General features: G+C 43.5%; 1 non-coding gene across 1 annotated transcript; it reads left to right on the top strand.

Moving 5' to 3' along the window:
* The first annotated feature begins 5,174 nt into the window (after window positions 1-5,174).
* On the top strand, window positions 5,175-5,281 carry LOC120279900. Its single transcript, XR_005542202.1, has one exon. It is a non-coding gene; the product is annotated as a small nucleolar RNA R71 (small nucleolar RNA).
* The last annotated feature ends 1,761 nt before the right edge of the window (window positions 5,282-7,042 follow it).

Here is a 7,042-nt window from a genome sequence, read left to right as displayed (position 1 = left end):
AAGGAGAACTGCCAATGGCTATATGAGCATGTATATCAATCAAAACTAATATAAAAGATGTGTGCACTATGAAACTCCCCCCACACACACTTTAAGTTGTACATTGTCCCCAATGTACTCATGTAAGCTCACTCATAATGTATCTCAATTAAATTCAAATGTGGGATAAGCAATCAAAACAATACTCCCTTGACTCCTAGTGTTGCATTTGATGGAGCTAAGTCCTTGGGAGTGTTGTTCCAACAAGTTGTGAAGCTCATACGGCCAAGTGCCAAAACACCTTGGTCGTGCCCATGACAAAGTTCTCAATTCCAATGATGACAAGACCATCTGCGCGCATACACGAGGGGGTTCAAGTAAAAGCTCAATAAAAAAATAAAACAACTAGAGTATATAAAAAGATGAAGCAATTAATACAACTCGAGACAGAAAATAAAGATAAACTCGGAAGGGGTGTCCTTTTCCGAGAATACAAGTCTAAAAATATAAGTGCAAAAGTAAAAGAAATGAAAAAGAAAATCACGTGTCAGTGTCTTGCTCTGGCTCCTTTGTTGCTACTGGTGCTGGTGATAAAGTACATGGTGGGTCCACCGGTGCTGGAATAGCGGAAAGAGGTGCTTGACATGCCGGGGGAGTTCTCGGCCGCAGGACAAATGATGAGGAGACGTCTCGCTCTAAAATCCACTTTAACATGTCAAAATGTGCCATGAACTCTGTATGCTGTGTGGCCTGCATAGCCCGAATCATAGCAATCTCTGTCCGAAGCACCCCCACAGCACTCTCGAGCCTCTCAAAGCCATCATGGGCTCGAGATGGTGAAAACATGTGTACTGGGGGTGGATCCTCTATCATCGGAGGTACCGCTTCTGTCTGATCTCCCTCATGCTGTGACTCTAAAGATGGTTGAGACCCCTCTACGGCAGGTTCATCGTATACAAGAGGCTCTGGTGGGGACATATTCAGCACATAAACACCACCCGGATATTTCTTGATCATACCCATGAGTCACATTGTTTGTAGCCCGAGGGGTGCTGGCACTATTGTTTTCTCAACCCCTCTGATCGTGGCTCGTAAACCCATCCCCAAGATGAGTCTAGTAATGTATGGGCCCGAGAAAATGACACCAAGCCTAGGCTACTGTCCTTGGTGCTTCAAATACTCCACTAAGATGTGTCCCAAATGAATCGGCTCGTTTTGTACCATAGAGTATAAATATAGAAGTTCCTGCTTTCTTAGGACTCCTGTACTATCTCCGTGACCATTCACTTACCTAGTCAAGATGGCTTGAAGATATCTATAACTAGGTCGAGAAAAGCATGAAGCCTTAGACACTCCTGGTTCATATCGTCCCTTACCATATAGTATTTTATATGCTTTCTGGGGAGTTAAGCCTCTAGAAATGTCAATTGGTAGATCCTCATACTCCTCTGTCTCTGTAAACGTCATATAAACCAAGCCTAACAGAGAAGTGTGTGACGCTCATACTGTGATGCTATCCAAAAGCTCTGAACTGAGTGGCATCGACGCTATCAAAAGGAGCATAAGAACGGTCAAACTCAAATGAAGCGAGCACCTCTAATGTGAGTAGTCGGATAGCAGGGTCACGAATAATCAATAGCTTGCTCTAACTACCCACCGATAATAACTCCTCGACCTCATCAGCCATGTCATGTGTTAACCGTACCTCCCTAAGAGAGCTCACATCTGTTATTGGTGTCTGACCGAACTTAAGCTTCACTAGTCGCTCAAATCGAGCTTGATGTTCAGGAAGTGTAAATTCCATGCTTTCTAGTTCAGGAGTAGGATCTCTAGGACACTTACCAGATGCCTTCTTCGATCTGGGAGCCATACCTGCATGAATTGGAAAAGGAATCAATCAAATTCATTCATAACTTAATAATGAAAGAATCCACACAGTCGTTTGGAAATTCCACACGCCCGTGTGGATTCACGGTGCATGAAAACCGCACGGCCCTTTGTGGCAAAATCGACGAATACACCTCTTCCTCCATTGTAGAGCTCATTAATAACATATCACAGTCATTTTAGCATGAAAACGAGGCGCATTCACCAATTTAATCAAAGAAAAATCGAATAACATTGACTTAGGGTAGCGACAAGATAAAACAAGGATTTACCGATGAGATGAAACTAAAACCCCTGAAATCGGCGAGAAGCTCAAACAATCGACGCAAAATAGATAGCAGGAGGTCGAGAGAAGGTTGAAGAATGTTTCCTGAGTGTTCGGAGGTCTGTTAATGAGTAAACCTCGAACAGTTTATAAAGAGGAAAGGTAGCTCTCTAATACCTTCAAAATCCATATGGGCATGTGAAATTTTACACACCCGTGTGCCTCGACCTGAGAGATTCACAGCGGCGGACGCACGCCCCTGTGCGCTCTCGAGAAAACACTCAACCTCTCTAAATGTAGCCACACAGGCATGTGGGAAATACCCACGCCCATGTGCCCAACCCACAGTAGCTGCCGCACGCCCCTGTGGCTTCTCTGTCTAACCGAGAAGAATCGCTACGTGTTTCACACGCCCATGCGTAAATTTCGCACAGGCGTGGGCATTTACAAGCCCAACTCACAGGGGCAGCCGCATGCCCCTGTGTCTTCATGGGATGGAGAGAGCTCATCTGTAGAGATCCGCACGGGCGTGTGGAAATTACCCACGCCCATATGTATTTCACAAGTTCGCCCATAGGGGCGAGTCCACGCCCCTATGTGCTCTCGGGATAGTTTGCCAAGTCTCTGCAGAAAATCACATGCCCGTGCGGAAATTACCCACGGGCGTGCGAGAACCACAAGGTTATTCATAGGGGTGAGTCCACGACCCTGTGCCTTCTCTGGATGAGCTCGCAGTACAAAACCACGGGCGTTTGTTAATTCCACACGCCCATGTGTTTTCTCTAGACCCCTTAGAAAACTCTGCAGGCTCTGTACAAAATTTCTGAATATGTTTACAAACTCAGAGCCTGCCCTAATATGCAAACTATACCAGTGAGAACATGATAGATAGCTCAAACGACCAAAACTTCGTCAAATTCACATGAAAACACTTTGTGAAATTACAAGTCCACAAGAAAATCACAGCAAAAGCATCTACAAATCAAGACACCAACACTCAACAATTTATTCAAGCAAACACTAAACTACCAAATTAAGAAAATAGTAAACAATTGGGTTGCCTCCCAAGAAACGCTTGCTAAACATCACTTAGCTTGGTGTACTTTGTCTTACCTCAAGGGGGCTCATAGATGAAGGTTGCCCTCTTACCCATGGCTTAGAAACATGATGAGCAAAGTCTCTTGAAGATAGAGGGGAAATTATCATGCTTGGAACCACATATCAATGATTCATCCAATTTGTTCGGTTCACGCACGTCTCCAACAGCCTTGGAGCATTTCCCGTGGCGTCTCCTAGCCCTCTTCATCTTCCGGAGCACCTTCTTCATTATTACCGGGGTAGATGGTACTTCTTCTGTCGAACCAACCATCATTATTCCTTCATTGTCCACCTCTCGGTCAAACAAACCCTCGTACAAGCCCGGATTGAACATTTCCTGCATATATTCATCAACAAACTCATCAGTAGTGTTTAGAAAATACAAGGTATCATTGAAATCAAGCGAATACCGCATGGCTTCAGTAAGCCAGTATGTGAGCTTGTCATCTCCAACTCTCAATGTTAACTCTCCGCCATCCATGTCAATCAATGCTTTGGAAGTCCGCAAAAATGACCTCCCAAGTATCAAGGGTACATCCGCATCCTCATCGACGTCTAGCACCACAAAATCTACAGAAAATATGTACTTGTCCACCTTGACAAACACATCTTCAATGATACCCCTCAGATGTCTCACTGTTCGATCCGCCAATTGCAAATTCATCCGAGTGGGCCTAGGCTCTCCCAAGCCTAGCTTCTGAAAGAAGGTATATGGCATGACGTTCATGCTGACCCCTAAGTCCGCTAATGCCATTTCTTTACCCAAATTGGCAATGTTACACGGAATGATGAAGCTTCGCAGGTCTTTCTTCTTGTTCGGCATATTCTTTTGCAACACCGCCGAGCAAGAAGCATCTAAGATCACTGAAACACTGACCTCCAACTTCCTCTTGTTGGTTAACAAATCTTTGAAGAATTTTGCTTACTTAGACATTAGAGCCAATGCCTGAACAAAAAGAATATTGATGTGGAGTTGTTTGAACAAACTCAGGAACTTCTTCTACTGTTCATCCCCTTGGTCATTCTTCAATCTAGAAGGATAAGGGATTCTTGGCTTGATAGGTGAGGGTGCCATCTCCTTCTCTTTGCTTGCTCCCTTCTCAACCTCTATAACTTCGGCCGTGTGTTTATTGGGCTTCTCACTCGGAAGCTTACAATTAATCTCATGACCACTTCTTAATGTGATCGCTTTCACATGCTCTCTAGGGTTGGTCTCGGTGTTACTCAGCAAGCTTCCTTGTGGTCTTTCCGATAAGGACTTCACAATCTTCCTTACTTGATTTTCAAGATTATACAAAAAGGCGGTGTGGCTGAGAAGTGTAGACTCAGCTGATTGGAACCTTGTATCAGATGATTGCACAAACCTAGTTAAGGCCTTCTCTAAATCGTTCATTCGGGTCTCTAAACTTGAAACTCTATTTTCCATGTTTGGGGCTTGCTGTTGTTGTTGGAAACCAGGTAGCCCCATGGCATTTTGTGGACCTTGGTTGCTCCACGAGAAATTGAGATGACTCTTCCAACTGGATTGTAGGTGTTGCTGTATGGGTTTCCTTGATTCCTCATAACATTACCTACAAAATTGACATTCTCAACCGAAGATGCATCACCAATAGTGATCAGGAAACCAGAGGGAGCATGTCCTCCACCACACCCGGTGTATGTAGTCACGGCTGCCATTCTTTTTGAAGTTAGGCGATCTAACTTCTTACTCAATGATTCCACTTGAGCCGCCAATGAGGTTACTACATGTATCTCATGGAGGCCGGCCACCTTTTTCTTCTCCCTGGCATTCCATTTCTAGCTGTTTAACCCTATTTTTTCAATTAGTTGACGGGCCTCACCGGGGGTCTTGCTACCTAAGAAACCTCCTGCTGCCGCATCCAAGAGTTGCCTTGTACTCGGATTTAAACCGTTATAAAAGGTCTAAACAATTATCCACTCCGGGAATCCATGTTGTGGGCACTTTCTCAGGAGCTCCTTGAACCTTTCCCACGTCTCAAATAGAGACTTCAATTCTAATTGTACAAAGGATGAGATCTCATTCCTAAGCTTTGCAGATTTTCTGGGAGGGAAATAACGGGCAAGAAAAGCTTCTACCATCTTCTCCCATATGGTAATTGATGCTCTAGGTAATGAGTGTAGCCACTGCTTCGCTCTCCCTTTCAATGAAAATGGGAAGGCTCTCAACTTTATGGCATCATCCGTTACCCCATTTATCTTAAGCATGTCGCACACCTCGAGAAAGTTCTCTATATGATTGTTTGCATCCTCATCGGCCTAACCATTAAACTATGTGGATTGCTGCAACATGTGGATGAATGAAGGCTTCAGCTCGAAGTTCTAAGCTGTAATCAGGGAATGCACAATGCTCGATTGTGTCCCAAATACTGAAGGTCTGGCATAATCAGATAATGTCCGCTACTGCTCATTCTATTCTGCCATGTTTTTAAATTCTTCTATTTCCAAATCAGATAGATTAGACTATTCTTGCACAGGTTCTTTCCCTTTTCTTCTAAGTGTACGTTCGAGCTCGAGATCTCCTTTAATCAATATCGAAGGGTTCCCTCGGCTCATAACCTGGAGCTGCACCAAAAGAAAGAAAACAAAATTAAAGAGATAATAGAAAAGAAGATATAAAATAGAATGAATGAATAGCTAAGAAAACAAAGTGCAAAGTATCTCTAAAACTCTACTCCCGACAATGGCGCCAAAAACTTGGCACACCCGTATATGCGTGTAAACTGCAAGTGCACGGGTGTCAAATAATAATCCTAGATGAGTGGGTATCGTATCCATAGTGAGTATTGAATAAAAACACTTAAGTTGTTTCTTAACTAATGTGGAAGATGAATAGTGATAAGTGTGACAAAATATGAAATAACGAAAATAAAAGCAATAAGAGAGAGAGCACAAGTAAAAGAGAAGGTAAGACAATCGATAAAGATGGGGTACCCGGATATTGATCTGCCTAGGACAATCATTTCAAGTGCAAGAACCATCTATTATACTTCCTAATTGATGCAACAATGAGTCGTGGAAATCCTTAATTACATGATCCCAAATCTATATTTAACCATGCATAACTCTATACATGTCCCGGAGGAGAGATTGAATAACCTCTTAATCTCGCACTCGCATAGAATTGTAATGAGCTCTAGGGATTCCAAGTGATAAACCCTATTCCTATATATAGACCTAACCCTTTGGTCCAGGTGGAAGATCCCTAGCCATAATTAAGCCATAGTGCTAAAATCACTTCAGCGCCTCACTCCGTTGCACTCGCAACTAAGCCCTAGCGGAAGGTCACCCTTTAGCCCATTTACTCTACTATGGCCACAAAGAATTCTTGGAATGTGGAGATAGGATACATCACACCAGAGGGGAAAGGGCACGCTCCGCTACCTCTCGACTCACCCTCTCAACCCTCTCCAATCTAGCTTTGTCTAACTCTCATGGTGTGTCACTCACTCACAAGAGTTACCAACAAGAACTCTCAACCCTAGTGTCACTCTAGGGGAGTATTCATACAATCAATTTTCCAAGATTGGAACTTACAATAAAAATCAATTAATTGAAAGAAACATAAAGAGATTCAATGAAACGAATACATCCTAGGGTTCACAAATACCCAAGTACCCCACTAGAGGTTTAGCTCTGCATAGAGCTAGATACAATCAATGAAATCAAATGTAAAAACAAAGTATCAATAGAAAACCCCTCGATAGTCATGGAGATGGTCTTGTGCAGAGTCCTCTACTCATCGCAAGGGTCCCTTTGTTCTGCCTAGGATACACCTCGCCGGATCGGTGCCGA

This window comes from Dioscorea cayenensis, chromosome 16 (genome assembly GCF_009730915.1).
Source record: "Dioscorea cayenensis subsp. rotundata cultivar TDr96_F1 chromosome 16, TDr96_F1_v2_PseudoChromosome.rev07_lg8_w22 25.fasta, whole genome shotgun sequence".
NCBI classification, from domain to species: Eukaryota; Viridiplantae; Streptophyta; class Magnoliopsida; order Dioscoreales; family Dioscoreaceae; genus Dioscorea; species Dioscorea cayenensis.
This window is presented reverse-complemented; position numbering and strand designations above follow the sequence as displayed.